Source organism: Akebia trifoliata, chromosome 10 (genome assembly GCF_017979445.1).
Source record: "Akebia trifoliata isolate Shusen 1 chromosome 10, ASM1797944v1, whole genome shotgun sequence".
Lineage (NCBI taxonomy): Eukaryota > Viridiplantae > Streptophyta > Magnoliopsida > Ranunculales > Lardizabalaceae > Akebia > Akebia trifoliata.
Genome location: NC_141384.1, coordinates 22,629,132 through 22,649,195, shown reverse-complemented (window position 1 = coordinate 22,649,195; position 20,064 = coordinate 22,629,132).

Here is a 20,064-nt window from a genome sequence, read left to right as displayed (position 1 = left end):
AAAAATCGATTCTAAAACATCTTAGAACATCAAAAATTGACTTAAAACGCGAAAAGTCCTCTTTGGGGTAAAACAGTAATTTCACAATTTTTATAATTAAAAATTTTGAAATTAATAAATAAAATATTAAATAATTAAAGTAAAACATTAATAAAATTAATTTAAAAATTTGAACCAAAAAAATCGATCAATTAAGCTCTCAGGCAAAATTGTTGAAGGTTGCCAAGATATTTCTTCAAGGACCCCTCCATTTAGGGGTCCAAAGAATTAAAGATATAATAGAGGGGGTTCTCCAAAAAATTAAAGTCAACCAAGCAAGACTAAAGTCAAGGTATTAAAGTCAATTAAGTAATACTAAAGTCAAATAAGCAAGACTAAAGTCAAGATATTAAAGTCAATCAAGTAAGACTAAAGTCAAAATCTTAAAGTCAATCAAATAAGACCAAAAATCAAAATCCTAATAAAGTTCTAATTAAATAATAACTCTATTTAATAGAATTCTAACTAAAATATATCTCTACCTAAAACAATTCTAATTAAAATACAACTCTACCTAAAACAATTCTAACTAAAATACAACTCTAACTAAAAGAATTCTAATTAAACACTAATTCTATCTAAATCAACCCTTAAAAAAAATCTATAAATAGGAGTCCTCACACCCTATTTTCGTATGAAATGATAAACCCTAAGAGAAGTAGGTCAAAAAGCTTTCCTAGCCTTCCCAAACCCTAACACCTTCCAACCCCATAATGTGATCCCCGGATTTAATTTTTCTTTAGTAGATTAGTCTCTTTATCCGTTTAGAGTCAGTATTCGATTTATAGACCGTAATAACTAGGTGACGACTCCTAAACCTCAAGGGTCAAAAGTGGATCCGCGCACCCCGCGGATTGAGGACGCTTTCAGTGGCAACTCCACTGGGGATTATTGAGGATCAGACTTGAAAAGTCCCAAGTATGGGAGCATTGCTAGTAGGACATAGTTTTTTATTTTATTTTTAGTTATTATTTTTTTATTTTTTATTTTTATCATTCTTTTGGCTCTGTTGGTGATCATTGATTGGGATATTGAATATTTTTGTTTGGCTCATCTTTGTTATGGTTCAATTTGGGGTCGTTCAGAATGACCGTAAATAATGCAGGATATCAAAGGTTAATGACATAGGGAATGACGCATTTTTTTTATTTGAATTATTTTTGGGTCTGTATTATCCTTTATTAGTATTTTTTGGTTCAATTTTGGATACTTTTGGCACTTTTTTTTTATGATTCAATTAAGGGTCACCTTTTGATGATTCCTAAATAATGAAAGATTCAAATTGACATAAATTGATGATGGAATTATGGTGGTTGATGATTCCTAAATAATGAAAAATTCAAATTGACATAAATTGAGGATGAAATTATGGTGGTTGGGATGAGAGTTATTTTTATTTATATTTTTTTTCTAAAAAGAAAAAAAAATTGGATGACTTTTTTTAGTGCATTACTAGGCATATGCGGCGAGTTGTGAAAAAAAAAATATTTTTGAGTGATGCACTAAGAAAATAAAAAATTGGCTTTTTTAATGTTGTTCGTGATGAAGAGAGGATTCCAAGAAAAAAAAATCAAAAAAATATTTTTACATGGTGTGCCGTTAGCAGAAAACAGTCTTTACTGTTTTTATCTTCTTTTCCACAAAGAAGAAGATGAAAATCAGCAACAGAGAGACATCTCTCTCTCTCTCTCAACAATGCTCAAAGCTCACAAATGCCATCAATCATCTCTATTTCTTTCTCTTTCTTCTATAATTATTTCTGGTTTTGCTTTATTTTTATTTCTCTTTCTGTTTGATCTGTTTATCTGTTTTGCAGGTTTTCTTCTTTCTTCTTCTTTTCTTTGCTGGTTGGTTGTTTGTTTGTTTGTTTTCTTTTTCTTTGTTAACATTATGGACACAGGAGGATCATTTACTTCTTCAAACAAGACCCAATCTCGATACCCTCTTCAAGAATAGATCCACCACAGAAAAACTTCCAGAAAAAATTTGGACGGATTCATCCCGAACCGATCTGCAATGGATTTTGACTACTCGCAATACATGCTAACCGAGGCAAGGAAAGGTAAGGAAAACCCAGTCGCGAGTTCTCCATCAAAAGAGGCTTACAGGAAATAACTTGCCGAGACATTCAACATGAACAGAACCCAAATCCTAGCTTTCAAGAACAAGCCACCCACTATTGAGTGTGAGTTGGGCTCCTGATGGCCGTCACAGTGCTGTCAACTTGAACAATTCCGAGGTTCAGCTATGGTACTCAACAACCAATTGACAACTAAGAACATTGCGAGGAGGACATCGATCACGAGTGGGGTCACTCGATTGGAACAATCACATCTTGACAACTGGCGGAATGGATGGTTTGATTGTCAGTAATGATGTAAAGGTAAGGCTAACCTCACTAATTTAGTAAGATTTTCAAATCTTGCTAAAGGTCATTGACCTCGCCATGTGACACTCGAAAAATGATCCAATGCCACGTGTGTATGGCGGATGAAATTCTAAGAATTTTATTAATTTTTTTTTTAAAGTTAAATTTCATTTCGAATTTTGGTTTGATTTCATAGTCGCCCATTCACAAAGCATTGGATCAAAGTAAAAAAATGTCAATTTGGCTTTTGTATCCAAAATTTTCTATCAGATCTAGAAGGCCGTGACATCGGATTATCGATCACGTTGGCTTGATGACTCTTAGTAAAACATGAAACCTTATGAGTCATTCAAGTTAGCCTATGTTCTCAAAAAAAATTTGCCACGCATGTCTTTCAAAAAACAAAAAGTTCATCGCTCCTTATCTCTATAACTATCGATCAATCCCCAATTCAATATTCTTTGAAAATTTTGAATCATATTGGGTCGCCCAAAGTGATGTTCAATTGGACCATAAAAAAAGAAAAAAGTTTTTCTTGTAAAAATAAAAAATAAAATGAATTTCAAAAATCAATTATAGGGGTGAATTTTCTTAAGTGAGTCAACTCAGTTGAACTCGTCTTACATCACTTGAGGTATTAATTGTATGCTACTTATTCTAATTCTCTTTGAGTGATTTCACCCTAATGTGTTGCTATGATACCAAATTTTGAATGTAGTTGAGTCAATTCATTTGAATTTATTGGTTTCATGCAATTTGTTACTTGTTCTTATACATTCCCTTGATATGTTATGATGATATTATTTCCATGTTATATGAGAATTGAATGCTATGAGATGAGTTAACTCGATGAATTCATGTTTGAATAGGTTATGTGCTAAATTAGGGTGCATGATTTCCCTTTCGATACCCGATTGATATGATGATACCCTTTTGATATCTTGATTGGTGGAACTTTAATTCTAACATATTGATTGATTGGTTTTAATTAATTGATTGGTTTTGACTGATTGGTTGATTTTAATTCCTCCTGATTTGCATGTCATGACTTTGATCTTTATAATATTTGATGGTTGTATTCAATATGATTGTGGCCCTTTAATGATCTGATCTGGCCTATATGCCCATTTGTTTGAAAAATGCCCCGGGCACACTCCACCCTATTTTGCACACACCACTAGCACGTTTACTGTTTTGCACGCTTGCACGTCCCATATAGCCAACGTGGCACTAGTGCGTGGTCCGGTATCTTCGGAGATGCGACGTCATTCATGAAAACCACAACTCCAGTCATGTACCTTAGAGTATATCAAACTGGGGCATAAGTACCGTTTGATCAGGTGACTCTGAAAGGTATATCGATGCACCCAGGCTGGAACGACCTGAGCCTTTGATCTATTGTGAGTCACACAGTCACATGTCCCGTTTGCCAACGTAGTACTAGTACGTGGTCGGTACCCTCGTGGGATGCCAAACCATCTATGAAAGTTACAATTCTTGACTCGTACCCGTAGGTATATTAAAGATAATCCAAGTACATCAATTGTACTTTTTGGTTAAAATCTGTGCCTAAGTGAGATCTTGCCTCACTGTACCCTACTGTACTATTCTAGATGAGAGGTATTTAAGTAGGTCCTTGCTCAACATCGTGCGCCACCTCTCAACTGGGGATCAAATTGGCTGTTTTTGGCTTCAGAGAAGTGAGTTGAGGTTTTAGATTATCACCTATACGGTATATCAAACCAAGTCACCACGTATCGAGAGGTATATAGGTGTGCTTGGGCAAGGGTGGCCAGATAAAAATGCATTACACGTAGTAAGCTTAGAGTCTAGAAACCTTCCCTGTAGGTCACGACTCGAACTTATCGTAGGTGTTCCCAGATTGTTCATTGAATGAGACATTGTGAATGATGAATATATGTGAATGATGAGATCAGGAATGTGCGGATTTGTCCTCAAGGATAAATTTTTTGTTGTTTAACCTGATTTAAAATTACAGTATCACTGGGTACACGAACCCAATAAAAAATCAATTTTAAACTTGACCCAGTCCATCTTGATCCAATGATCATTATGGGCTGAGTCATTTGAATCAAAATGAAATTCAAACTTTTTTCTAATTTGGATTTTTAACCTATTTTAAAAGAAGAAAAATATTTTCTAGAAGAGAAATGCTTTCCAAAAGTAAAATGTTTTCCAAAAAAAAAGAAAAAGGAAGAAAAATATTTCTCAAAGAAAAAATGATTGAAATATGTTTGTGAAAATTATTATTCAAGAGTGCAATAAAATTATTTTCCTTTCATTGATGGATTGTTTAATGGATTGGTGTACATAATTCAATAAAATCTCAGGGTTCATTTAAAATATTATCAAGGGGGTAACACTGGAATTGATAATCCACATTTGATGGGGTTACTAGCTTATCATTGTATTTAAGCTCAATCGTCCATCGTCTAGCTAGGGTTGTAAATCCGGTTAGTTAGAGTAAATGTCAATATCAAGTCAACAGTCAGAAATGACCTCAAAATTTTCTACATCGCCCAGATGTTCTTTGAAGATCACAGTGCCTCAGTCATGCTGGTTGTAAGCAATGTCTCATTCCTCAGTCCTAATCAAGCCCGTTGTGGGTAGTCTTGAGTTTTCATGAGTCATTTGGGTTAGTTCGAGTTTTTTTTTTCCAACAAGGTTATGTCTTCTTTTCGAGTCTACTCTTTTTTCTGTTGAGTCGAGTTAGTTTGTCGAGTCATAGAGGTATTTGTCGCCCCCATCTGAATTTGATTGGATAAAGGAAATTTCTGAATACCTCGAGCGCATTAAGAAATTAACTACTAATCTGGCTTCAAGGATAGATTTCTTTTCCGAGGAAGAAGATAAGAGTCAGGCTCAATGTTTAATCAAGAAAACAAAGGTCATTGACCTTGAAGTAGAAATTAATTTCTAAAGAAATTCAAATAGAAACCATCCTATCCCTACAGGAACACAAGGGGATAATGAATTTTCTCAGAAATTTCAAAAGACTTATTCGCGTCGGCCTATGAGGATATGTTAGGTGCAAGCTTGGGTATTGTCTGACACAGATTAGATATTGACTTGATAAAAAGAGATCAAAGAAGATGTTACAAAATGTTTCAGTGCTAGACTTCTCAACATGGTAGAGCTCCTAGAATAGATTACATTCTTAGACCAATGAAATGGTTGAAAAGAAATTGATATCTGATCTATGTTCAAAGTTCAAGATTTGGCATCATCTCCCTATTGTCCTCAGATTAATAAAACGGTTGAAGCAAACAACTAATAAGAGTCTCAAAATAACCATTGTGAAAATGTGTCAATCGCACCAGGATTAGTCAGAGAAGCTACCATTCATATTATAGGGGTACAGAAACAGTCTTACCAGTTGAAAGAGAATCTTGTATCTCAAGGTCTTGATGGAAAGTCAATTGCTAGAAACAGACTAGACTCGCCATTGGGTACGAAGAGCTAAACTTGATTGAAGAAAAATAACTTAGGGTGCAAACTTATCAAAGAAGAATCGTTCACACGTTTGACAAGAAGGTTAAAGTTCGTTACTTACAAGTCAAGGATTTAACCATCAGACTCAAAGAAAACTAAGTACTCCTCATCGACTATAGGAGGAACTCTGAACTTAATTGGAGAAATTCATCTATCAACAAGAAAATACTACTTTGGAAGATCATCAGATTTCAAAGAGAATCGAGTACTATTTTTGACCCTAGGGGGAAGTTTAAACCTAATTGGGGAGGTCCGTTCATCATAAAAAAAATATTACTGGGAAAAACTATCAGAGTTCAAGATCATGATGGAATCGAATTACCAGAACTAACCAACCTTGACCAGATCAAACGGTACTACATTTAAGGAGACCATCTTTGGCCGAATCAATTTCCTATTACCCAGTTCAAAAGTTCAATATCTCCTTTATCAGTCCTTTGCAGCATTTTTCAAAAAATAAAGTTAAAAAAAAAAACCTTTTTATTTCTGAACCCGATCACCTAACCCAGGGAAGGGAAAAATTCGAACTACGTCTTGGTCTGATCCCAAAATTCTGGGGTACGTAGGCAACCTGAGAAGTTACTTCAGGCCTGATCACATAAAAAAAATAGATTCCTCGGAAAAAATCTAGAAAAAGTTCAAAAGAAAAAAAAGAAATATCTTCAAAATGGGGAAGAAAATTCAAAGAAAAAGAAATGCCACAAAAGGGCCATTCAGGTTTTTGAGCCTCAAAATTCCTTTCTTTTTATATCCAGTCCTAAGCTTACTCATAAAAGTCCTCCAAAGTACCGTGCGAAAAGTCAAGGAAGATAGCAAAGCATAATCAGATAGCAATTCCAGAAATTCAACAGGAAGAAAAAAGAAAAAGAAAAAAGCCTGCTAGGTTGAGAGCCCGAAAATGGTAACTTATGCAAAAACTAAGGCAAGCTCGCAAGGTTGAAAATCCTAAAGGACGGTCTTGGCAACAATAGGAGTAAAGAAAAAAAAAAGCTTGCTAGTTTGAAAATCGAAAAAGGCAATCTAGGTAAAAGTTAGAGTAAGCTTGCTAGATTGAAAACCTGAAAAGACGATCTAGGCAAAAGTTAGAGCAACAAAGTAAAAGAAAAAAACAAAGAGCAGTCCGAGCCGAAACATCAGAAGTCCGAATAATCAAGTTCAATACTTATCTTAAACCAAGCACAAACTCAGCAGCCACAAGTATCTCGTCTACAATCGATCTGAAAATTTTTTACTTCCCCAAGTGAACCAATAGAGAGAAGGGTGAATTCTATGATGAGTCTCAAAAGAAAATATTTTGTTCTCTTGAGCCTGACTCAAAATCTTCAATAAAATTAATCAAAATTAAAAGTTGGATCTTTATTGTGCTTGTGGTAATCAAATATTTCAATCCTTCATACAAGGGGTATTTTCTTTTTTCCTCTAAGTATGTAATCTCCCCCTTTGTACCAGGGGCATTTTTTAATTGATGTGTTCAATTATCTTCAATGCCATGATTATTGTCAAACTAGGGGCATTTTGGTTTTGAGCAATGTTAATCCTAAAAGATAATGGGAGCCCCAAACTTAAGGTTAACCTCTTGATAACAATTTTTCGAAAAACCCTTGTGGTTCAAAAGAAATAAAAACTCAGGTTTTAAATTCATAAAACTTTTGGATAAAATCTTGAGGTTCAAACAAAAGCACTTCGAATCTCACATTTGACTGTGCCCAGAGATTAACTAATAATTTATTTACCTAGAGTAGGAGATATGGCATTCTTTCGTTCCTAGATTCTTTTTTCAGATCCATTCATACTTGGATTTGATCATTTTCTTCCAGATTCATTATCTTCTAGATTTATTCGTTCCCCGATTCATTTTAATCTGTCTTCTCCAAATTCATTCATTCATTCCCAAAATTCCTTCATTCCTCTACCAGTTTTGCACAGATGCCGCCAATGGTTATCTTGGATTTTGCTCAGTTGTCGCCAAAGATTATCTTGGATTTTACTCAGATGCCGCCAAGGGTTATCTTGGATTTTGCTCAGATGCCGCCAAGGGTTATCTTGGATTTTGCTTAGTTGTCGCCAAGGGTTAACTTGGATATTGCTCAGTTGCCGCCAAGAGTTATCTTGGATTTTGCTCAAATGCCGCCAAGGGTTATCTTGGATTTTGCTCAAATGCCGCCAAGGATTAACTTGGATATTGCTCAGTTACCGCCAAGGGTTATCTTGGATTTTGCTCAGATGCCGCCAAGGATTATCTTGGATTTTGCTCAGATGCCGCCAAGGGTTAACTTGGATTTTGCTCAGTTGTCGCCAAAGGTTATCTTGGATTTTGCTCAGATGCCGCCAAGGGTTATCTTGGAATTATGCTCATTTTATGCTCAAATTATACTTAGATTATGCTTAGTATATGCTCAAATTATGCTCAGATTATGCTCAGTTATGCTTAGTTTATGCTCAGTCTATGCTCAGTTTATGCTCAGATTATGCTTGAATTATGCTCAATTTATGCTCAATTCATTTTATGCTCAGATTTTACTCAGTTCCAACTTAAACTCTTTGAAATTTATCACAGATTTTAAGTCACACACTTGCACAGTTGTTACATCAGTCAAGGAGAATTTTCTAAAATTCAAGGATCTAACACTGCCAGTGAGAGTTCTCACTTGATGACCTGGCAACCTTTCAATTCGGGGAGAGTTTTACCCTCAAGGATCTGAACACCCCGACGAATTGCTAAATCAGGCTGCAAAATGAACTGTCACTAGCTTTGGCATTCAGATATCGCACTATCTACCAAAATAGATTTGCTATCTAGTTTGCTTCAACCCTTTGCCAAAGAGGGGCATTTGTAGACATCCCATTTTTGCACTCACCTGATTAATCAACTCGTTAACCTGATCGCAACGGTTCCCAAATGATGGATGATTATTCCAATACTTTATTTTGTTACCAGATATGTTTCAGAAATCCAGATGAGGTATCTCGAACTGACAAAACTTAAAACCACGCTACGCTAGGAAAATATGACCCCAGAAACATAGAACTTATCATTTTTCAGACAAAAAGAAGCTTCACGATAAAAATCACAAAAAAATGACCAAATTACCAAAATACCCCTAACCTTAAAACATCCCTAGAGCCTACATTACGCTTAGAAAAACTCATTCGAACAAATAAAACAACAAATCGAAATCAAATAAATCATTTCGCCAATTTTCACAAAATTTGACAAAATTACGAAAATACCCATCATAAAGTTCACAACCATTTCACACAAAAAATTTCATAAATAACACAAACCAACATTCCCATTGAATTCCTTACGAAAAATCGATTCTAAAACATCTTAGAACATAAAAAATCGACTTAAAACGCGAAAAGTCTTCTCTAGGGGTAAAACGGTAATTTCACAATTTTTATAATTAAAAATTTTGAAATTAATAAATAAAATATTAAATAATTAAAGTGAAACATTAATAAAATTAATTTAAAAATTTGAACTAAAAAAATTGATCAATTAGGCTCTCAAGCAAAATTGTTGAGGGTTTCCAAGATATTTCTTCAAGGACCCCTCCATTTGGGGGTCCAAAGAATTAAAGATATAATAGAGGGGGGTTCTTCAAAAAATTAAAATCAATCAAGCAAGACTAAAGTCAAGGTATTAAAGTCAATCAAGTAAGATTAAAGTCAATTAAGCAAGACTAAAGTCAAGATATTAAAGTCAATCCAGTAAGACTAAAGTCAAAATCTTAAAGTCAATCAAATAAGACCAAAAGTCAAAACCCTAATAGAGTTCTAATTAAATAATAACTCTATTTAATACAATTCTAACTAAAATATAACTCTACCTAAAACAATTTTAATTAAAATACAACTCTACCTAAAACAATTCTAACTAAAATATAACTCTAACTAAAAGAATTCTAATTAAACACTAATTGTATCTAAATCAACCCTTTAAAAAAAATCTATAAATAGGAGTCCTCACACCCTATTTTCGTATGAAATGAAAAACCCTAAGAGAAGTAGGTCAAAAAGCTTCCCTACCCTTCCGCAAACCCTAATTTTGAAGTCCCAACTCTTTACCTAACACCCATACTTCAATTTTAGCTTGAAAAACACTTAGAAGCCTTTAAAAACACCCTAAAATCCATAATAAATTCGAAGAATCAAGATCCAAGAAAGAGATACCTTACCTCGGAGATCAGAAATCAGATCCGGAGGCAAAACAAAGCAAGGAGTACGGTACAAGAAGCAGTTTTATCAGATTTGAGGGAATATAATCTTTGCGTATCGAAAGTAAAATCTCTTTTATTTTTTTATCTAGGTTTTTTTAGCAATGTAATCTTATTTGGGATAAGTAGAGACCAGCATTGGCTGGGCGGGGTTGGTGCGTAACACCTTCCAACCCCGTAATGTGATCCCTAGATTCAATTTTTCTTTAGTAGATTAGTCTCTTTATCCGTTTAGAGTCAGTATTCGGTTCTTAGACCGTAATAACTAGGTGGTGACTCCAAAACCTCAAGGGTCAAAAACGGATCCGCGTACCCCACGGATCGAGGGCGCTTTCAGACCGGCCACAAAATCAAATTATAACGATGAGATTTCACGTCGGATTGGAAATTTGGAATAACTAATTGCCTTAGCCAATACAGTTATATCGGCTTGTTCTTCTACTCTCTTATTAACTACACCGTCGTGTTCTTATTATGTATTTTTTTCCTTATTTTGTAATGTTTGATAGATATTTTTTATTTGAAATATGTATAGGTTACTTTAAATGATAGAAATGATAGAAATGATAGATTGAAATTACGATAACTATTTACTAAGTTTGCTTAGACATTTATTGTATGATTACATTATGAAAAACTTGCATTATTTAACTGTTCATTTAATTACTCGTGCGTGAATGACTCGCTGTTAGAACGACGTTCATCCTGTTGAGTAACATTCCCTTGTTACTCACACTATCCTTCCCCTTACAGATTATTCAATTACTGAGGAGTCGTTCTTTAAGGAGTCTTTTGAGAAGGTCCTTGAAGAGGATTAGATTGATATCTTGCCACTGTTGTGTCTTTAAGGATTAGTAGAGGGTCCTACTGATTTTTGCTTGTAGATAAGGAACATGTTAATTTATAAATTTTTGTAATCTAATGTATTATGAGATTGAGGATTTTGATGATATAAGTGTTTGAAAATTGTTCCGCTTACTTTAAATTCTTGTATTAATATTAGTCAAATGTTTTTCCGCTGCGTATATTTTTTTCCATAAGTATTATTGCTTGTGAATGTTCTAGCAGGTTGTGTAATTAGTTACCTCACACCTTGAGATTCTGACTGATGAATCATAAGGATTTGTGTTGGAATTTCGGGACGTGACAGAAGGAATCTGTTTGATGACATTTAAGAGTGGAACGTTAATTTGGACATGTTTGAACAACTCTAAGATTTCATCAAAAGTGACTATTCTTCTTAGGGGTGCAAATTGGATTGGGCCAAACTGAACCAAACAAAGTCATTTTGGATTGGTTTGATTTATCGGTTTGATTTTGGTTTATTATATTTAAAAACTGATTGATTCGATTCGGTTCTTGGGTCAAGGGAATCCTAGAATATAACCAAATTTCATTATATATATATATATATATATATATAAAACCAATTTTTATCAAAGAAAATTAAATATAACCAATTTTTTTTATTTCTTTTCCTTCTTTCCCACAAATATTTTCGATTATTGAAAGCGCCCTCGATCCGTGGGGTGTACGGATCCACTTTTGATTTTCGAGGTTTAGGAGTTGCCACCTAGTTATTACGGTCTAGGAATCGAACATCGACTCGAAACTGATAAAAACAATTAATCTACTAAAAAAATACTGAGTCCGGGGATCACGTCACGGGGTTGGAAGGTGTTAGGCACCAACCTCGCCCGGCAAACGCCGGTCTATACTAATTCCCAAACAAAACTACATTGCTAAAAAGACCTAAATAATTAAAAATAAAATAAAAATATTTACCTTTACAAATGCAATGGTTTTGGTTCCCTAAGATTTGGCAGAGAGATCCATTGATTGTGATTCATTGCTTCGTTTTCGTCACTAGATCCACTTCTGATTTTCTAAGATGAAGTATCTTCTTATTAGATCTATGAGTTTTCAGATTGATTTTTTTATGAATTTTTCGGTGTTTTAGAAGGATTTCTAGGTGTTTTTTGAGCAAGAGTTGGGGTATGGATGTTAGGTAAGGAGTTAGGACTTCAAAATTAGGGTTTATTGGAGGCTAGGGAAGCTTTTTGACCTACTTTTCTTAGAGTTTTCTTTTTTATATGAAAATAGGTTGTAGGGACCCTTATTTATAGATTTTTTAAGTGCTTTTTAGATAGAGTTAGTTTTTAATTAGAATTATTTTAGATAGAGTTAGTGTTTAATTAGAATTACATTAGATAGTTTTAGAGTTTAATTAGAATTTTATTAGATAGTTTTAGAGTTTAATTAGAATTCTATTAGGATTTTAACTTTGATCTCATTAGATTGATTAAGATTTTGACTTAAGTCTGACTTAATTGACTAGAATTTAGGGTTTTGACTTAAGTCTTACTTAGTTGACTAGATTTTAGGATTTTGATTTAAGTCTTACTTGATTGACTTGACTTTAGGATTTTGACTTAAGTCTTACTTGATTGACTTAACTTAAAAAAATTAATTTTAATTAGGATTTCACTTTATATTAATTAATATTTTAATTATTAATTTTGAAAATTTTAATTATTAAAATTGTAAAATTACCGTTTTGCCCTCGGAGATGACTTTTAACTTTTTAAGTTGTTTTTCAATGTTCCAGGATGTTTTAGAATCGATTTTTCGTAAGGAATTCAATGGGAATATTGGTTTGTGTCATTTATAAAAATTTTTGTGCGAAATGGTTGTGAACTTTTATGAGAGGTATTTTCATAATTTTGTCAAATTTTATGAAAATTGGCAAAATGGTTTATTTGGTTTCGATTTGTTGTTTTATATGTTTGAAAGGATTTTCCTAAGCGTAATGTGGGCTCTAAGGATGTTTTGAGATTAGGGGTATTTTGGTAATTTGATCATTTTTTAGTGATTTTTATCGTGAAATTTCTTTTTGTCTACAAGATGATTTATATGTTTTTGAAGTTATATTTTCCTAGCATAGCGTGGTTTCTACAGTTTTGTTAGTTTGAGATACCTCATCTGAATTTTTAAAACATATCTGGTAATAAAATAGAACATTAGAATAACTATCCATCATTGGGAACCGTTGCAATCAGGTTGACGAGTTGATTAATCAGGCGAATACGAAAATGGGGTGTCTACAATTATATGTTACCCCATCTGTGTAAAACCTGAAACCATACCCTTGAACTAGAGATTCATTACCTCGCCAAAAATCTGAAGAGGTATTTTCTCGACTGGTTTATATCTCTTTCTCAAGGGAGACATTGTAGAATGGGTTTGTTGATAAGGGCTTTGAGACATTCTATGAGATGGTTGAAGTAGCCAAATAGGTATCAAATGGTTCTTTTCAACATCAATGAAGATGACTGCTATAAAAGAGTCTAATTAGCCTTACCAAGTTACCAAGATCACTAAGGGTCCTTAAGTTGAACTTGTGGCATCTAAAAACATAATCCAAATAAGAAAAAATTATAAATTTTGAAAGAAAAATCCCCCAAAATTGGTGCATTGATATATATGTTTAGGAGAACTAAACCAAACTAAGGTCGGTTTGGGTTGGTTCGACTATAAGGGAGTAGTTGGTTTGTTTTCGATTTTGGATTTGTAGAGTCAATCATGTTCGGTTCTATTACAATTTTTCCCCCAATTTGAACCGTGTACGCCCTTAATTCTCCTTATTGTCCTAGAGACACTAAGGAAATAGAGCTTTAGGAATGTCTGTTTGGACATGGGGCTCTTCGATGAATTCTGAATCTATTTTCTTTTTACCCATATTTTGGGATGCCTTCCCTTTATTCTCATTTTCACTCTCAACGTTGTCTTCATGAAGTTGGACTTAGTTGTTCACTTGCTTATCAGACCTCTATTGACACGTGATTTATTCACTTTTAAATATATCATCCACTTTGAGGGATTTTGGAGTCACCACCATTCATATTTGAAATGGGTGTTAATGGTCACCCGGATTGCATTTTTTTGAAAAATCATATTTTTTGGTATTTGATGACTCTTGTACGGATATGGCTCATTTGGTCAAACTTTTGATTTTAGGTAAGGGGGCTCATTTTATGGAGTAGGGAAGGTGTTAGGCATCCTACTCCATCCACCATGGTGGTAACATTGGATTCAGTCTATTTTGAAAATAAAAATAAAATAAGAAAAATAACCAAAAAATTCGATATGTGCCCTAAAGTATGAGGGGCTTTGATATTTGTTCAACCCATTGAGGGCACCCTTATTGAAAAATGGGCTCTTTGATGGTTCAAACCATGGTGGTGTGTGTGAAGGTATATAGAAAGGGATGAGTAGAAGAGGAGAGTTGGAGGGAGTGTTCTTTTGTCCAAACCCACCTTGCTCCTTTGTTGACTTTCTTTGACTTTTCTTGATGAATCCCTTTGACCTTCTTGGATTTGCTTGAGAAGAAGTTGAGAGTTGAGAGTTAAAGGTAATGGAGGTGAGTTGAGAATTGAGAATTTGAGAGTTGAGATAGTGAGGTAAGTATAGAGTTTTTTTTTTAGAGAGTATTTTTATCAAATTTTCATTAGGTAGTCAAAGTTGAGGATGAGGGGGGTTTTATAGAGTTTGGGGATGAGGAAGGTGAGATGGGGTGATGACATGTGTCATTTTTGATGAAAAAGTGATGATTGGTTTGATGTGGGTAGTGGTTTGTGGGTTAGGGTTAATGGGTTGGATATGGATAAGGGTTTAGGGGTATTGGGCTTGGATTTTTGGAAGGGTTTTGGATTTTAGGAATTGGTTGGAGTCATTTTGGATTAAATTTTCAAGGGTGGGTATGTTTTAGGTGATGTGGGATTAAACTTAGGTTAGACGTTAAGGTGAGAAACGCATTTTGTGTGTGTGTTGAGGGTTCGTGGGCTTTAGATAATTTGATTCGGGAGCGGAGTGATGAAGGTTATGGAGAGTGGTGGGTATCCCAAGTCTCATTTTGCATTTATTTATCCTTTTAGGGATTTTGGGGATCATTAGATTGATCAAAACGCCACGTGTTGGCAAATCAGGCTTTTTAGGCCCATTGGTGAATTTATCGAAAAATCAAGTATTTTTGTTTTGAGAGCGAAGCGGTGGAAGTTGAAGAGGTGTAGGGTAAGTCAAGTCCTTTTGGTAGGCCCACTAGACCACTAGGAGGTCTCAAGGGCCTCGATTCGATTAAAATGCTATATTTGAGTGATTCGGGTTTTTGAGGCCCGTTGGCCAATTTTATTGAAAGATTATTATTTTTGGGCCTTTTTGAGTGGGGGCCTGTTCAAATTGGGATGTCTACAGCTGCCTTTCTTTGCAGGAATTGCGTGCAAAGAATAGACTAAACCAATATTTGTACGGGTCGGAAAAACTTTGTAAAAACACGACTTCGGATTACCTATTGAATTGATAAATTTTATGGAAAATGGCGACTCAAGCACGGGGTCTAATAGAGTTTTGCCTTATTGATTTTTTGATCTCGATGACGCGGAGCTCGTGTGAGATCTTGGATTTGACTAAGATTTGATGAGTTTTAAAATTCAATAGTTGCTTCAGTCATGTTTTGGTAGATCGGAGTTGAGTGCAACTCGAAAAGGTTTTTTTTATTATTTTACTTTATTTTTACCATAACTTAATCCTCCAAATTCATGCATTGTCCATTGTAATAACACCTTTGATCCTTTCAACGGTGCAAGCAATAAGGTTGTTAGCAGTTGCCACCGATTCAAGATGGAGTTTTTGCTATTGGAGTTGAATCAACCAAGATCTGAAGGCAAGAGGGCTATATAGTCTGGGTCACCCCTATTTAGAACCACATTCATTGCAAAAATATCAACAGGAACATAAACTACAAACGAGCCCATTGCATCGATGCTACTTTCTCGCAATATCACCTGGTGAGTCATGATGCTTCAGATGTTGAGGTGGTGATGATGGGGCAAGCTGCCTGAATTCATGCCTTGGAAGAGAGATTTGATCGAAACGTGTGATTGGCACCATATATTTTTGTATTTTCTTTTTGTAATGTGAAACTTTTGAACTGAAAAAAAAATAAGTTTTTTACTTACTTGGCCTCAGGTATATCTATTGCTTTGAAAACATGAAGTTTGAATCAGTCCTAGATTTTTCATCTTCGACCAAAATAGTAATTTTGAAAACGTTTGAATTTTTATGATTTGTCTTTGTCGAATAAATATTGAAGATGCAAAATATGAACATTTTTTAGAAAACCTTTGTTATTTTGATGATTTATGTGCTTTTACCAACTACTGAGGATATAAATGTCAGTAGCTCTTTGCTTTTTTTAGAGTCATCCCCAATGCCCCAGTACTAAGTGAATATCGATTGAGCGTGAGACTTGAGATTTCAAATTTTTTTTGCCGTTCACAGTTTATACTCATGCGGGCCAGGAGTTAATCTTTTTTTTTTTACTTTCCCTTATTACCCCTGGTGCTAGTTACGATTTTCACCAGACCCGGTTTTCACCTTGTTGCGTATCGACGCCCTTTTAGGTTTTCATCGTGCTGGTGGCTTTGATCTTGCCATAGTCTGATTCTTTTACTCATAGTACCCTTTCAGGTTTTCACTATGCCCTTTCAGACTATGTTTGTATTTTTTAATTTTTACATTACAAATCTTGCTTGGAGCCTCTGTATCTTTGTGACTTGGTGACTCAAGTTGAGCTGCGAGATTGGCGATTCTACTCTTATAGTCGTGTTCTTTCTTGAGTCATCAATCTAGATTCTCCTATCGAGTTTGCTAACGACTATTCGTGGTTGGCAACTCAAGTTGAACCGCGAGATCGGCTACTCTATACTTTGAGTACTCTTTTTTTTTCGATCTAGACTCCACTCTCAAATCTTTTTACGACTAATAAGACTTGAGGTCCAGATCAAGTTACAAGATCATTGGTGCTACCATTGTCATTGTGAAGCCTTTAGAACATTTCCTGATTCGAAAGGACTTTTGGTAGGACAAAACGTTGGCTTAGGTTAAGGGTAGTGGAAAAGATACAAAAATTTTAAGATCTGGATCTATTTAGAGTGGGTTACACATGGGATTTATTTATTTTTGTTTCGAAAAGGTGATCTATGTCTCCTCCCAGTGTCTTTTGAACTTGTTTAGACTGGAGATTTGGATCGAGCTCAAGGTCAAGTGTTCAATTTTTGACTTTTTTGATTTTTTTGTATTTTTAGCCATTCATAGTTTATCCTCATGCGGGCCAGGAGTACTTTGATGCTTTGATTTTTCTGATTTTTTTTTGTACTGTTGATTTGCCCCAACTTAATTTAAAAAATGAACGTGATGGCTCAAAAGGGTTGACTAGGGTTAGATAGTTATTTTCAGGATAGTAAAGATGGCCATTCGTCATCTCAGGGTCGGATCTCAAACGTAATATTTCTTGACAGTGTCAGCATTGATCGGTTGCGGGAAGACTTGTCTATCCATTTCTGTGAGAATCAAAGCTCCTTCCGTCATTACCTTTTTCACAATAAATGGTTCCTCGTAGTTCGATCAAAAATTTTCCCTAACGTCTTCTTGGATCGGTAAAATTTTCTTCAAAATAAGGTCTCCTGGTGAGAAATCTCTAGGTTTGACCTTTTTGTTATAGGCATGAGCTATTCGTCGTTAATAAATCTGTCCGTGGCAAACAGCTGCGAGTCGCTTCTCTTTAATCAAATTTAGTTGATCAAACCGGGCTTGAACCTATTCTGTTTCGTCTAACTCTGCTTATTTTAAGATCCTGAGGGAGGGAATCTCAATCTCGACGGGTAAGACTGCTTCCATTCCATATACCAACGAGTATGGAGTTACCCCAGTTGAGGTTCTGAATGAGGTCCGATAGGCGTGAAGGGCGAAAGGCAATATATCGTGTCAATCCTTGTATGTGCCTGCCATCTTCTCGATTATTCTTTTGATGTTCTTGTTGGCAACCTCCACTGCTCTGTTCATCTTTGGTCTGTAAGGTACCGAGTTGTGATGAGTGATCTGGAAGTCTTTGCACATCTTGATCATATCCTTATTCTTGAAGTTCTTGGCATTGTCTGTTACTAATCCGTTGGGAAGCCCATATCGACAGATGATGTTGTTCTTGACAAACTTCAATACATTGCTTTTTGTGACATTGTCATATGATGCAGCTTCTACCCATTTTGTGAAGTAATCAATTGCGACCAGGATGAAATGATGTCCATTTGAAGCTTTTGGGGAAATCTACCCAATAATGTCCATGTCCCAGAGTGAGAAGGGCCAAAGAGTAGTCATGCTGTGTAATTCTGAAGGTGGAGCATTAATCATATTGGCATATATCTGGCAGAGATGACATTTACGAACGTGCTGATAGCAATCGCTTTCCATTGTAGTCCAGTAATATCCCATTATCATGATTTTCTTGGCAAGCATGTGACCATTCATGTAAGGTCCACAAACTCCACCATGTATAGTCTCGATCAATCGTTTAGCCTCTACTTCTGTAACGCAACGGAGAAGAACCTCGTGATGTGATTTTTTGAATAGAGTCCCGTTACTTAGGAAGAATTGACCTACCAATCTTTGGATGGTTCTTCGTTCATTTACCGTTATATCTGACGGGATGGTTCGATCTTCTAAGTATGCCTTGATGTCTGAATACCACGATTTTTCCTCGGGCTTTGCTATATCCACTGGTAAACAATAGGCTGATTCGTCTTGGATGCTAATTTCGATAGGATCGATGACTAGGTCCTTTGAAATACTGATCATGGAAACAAGCGTGGTCAATGCTTCTACAAACTGATTTTTGGCTCGTGGCATATAAGGGCCTGTGTGGATACACCTCTCCGTGCAAGAGGAAAAGCTCAATCACTTCCCGCAAGAGCAAAAAACATCTCCGCGGAAGAGCAGGTCTTTGAAGCTTCTCCACAAAGAGTAAAAAACCTCTCCCCGCAAGAGCAAAAATCTCTCCACGCCAAAGCAAAAATCTATCCAAATGTTTGCTAGCTCCCCGCAAGAGCAGAAGTCGTCAAGAAGCTCTATCCAAACGCAGTGTAAGTAAATGAGATCCTAGTAAAGTTTGAGCTCATTTCTTCCAAGTACTCATGGTAAGGGATTAATCTTTGTTCTCGAGTCTTCCATTCTCCAGTTGTCTGATAGACCACTAGACTTGAATCTCCAAATACATCAATTTCATCAATTTCTAAGTTGATTGCTACTTTTAACCCTATGATACATGCTTTATACTCTGCCTCATTATTGGAACATTGGAATTTCAATCGGATGCGATCGGAACATGAGATCCATCTGGTTTGATCAAAACTGCCCCTATTCCATTTCTTTTCTGATTTACAGCTCCGTTGAAATACATCTTCCAACCTTGTTCTTCGTCACTATCTTCAACTTCTGTTAACATGATGGCTTCATCTAGAAAATTTGTCTTTAATGGCTCATAGTCAGGTAAGGGATGCTCAGCTAAGTGGTCGGCAATGGCTTGCCCTTTGATGGCCTTTTGAGTGACATAGGTGATGTCGAACTTAGATAATAGTAATTGCCATTTTGCAGTGTGACCTGTCAACGTGGCTTCTCAAAGTGATACTTGAGAGGGTCCATTCGAGCGATAAGCATAGTTGAGTAACTGAGGAGGTAGTAGCGCAATTGTTGAGATGCCTAGACCAGTGCACAACAAGTCTTCTCGAGTGTCGAGTATTTTGCCTCATAATCGATGAACTTCTTGTTGAGATAGTAAATGACTTTTTCTTTTCGATCTGACTCGTCTTGTTACCCTAGTACACAGCCAATAGACGTTTCTTGTACTGAGATATACATTAGTAAGGGTCGTCCTAGTGTAGGAGGAACCAAGACTGGCGGATTGAACAGATATTTCTTTATCTTACCGAAGGCTTCTTGACAGTCTTTGTTCCATGCTTTCGGTACATCTTTTCTGAGCAGCTTAAATACTAGTTCACAAATAGGCGTGAGTTATGCAATAAACCTGCTGATATA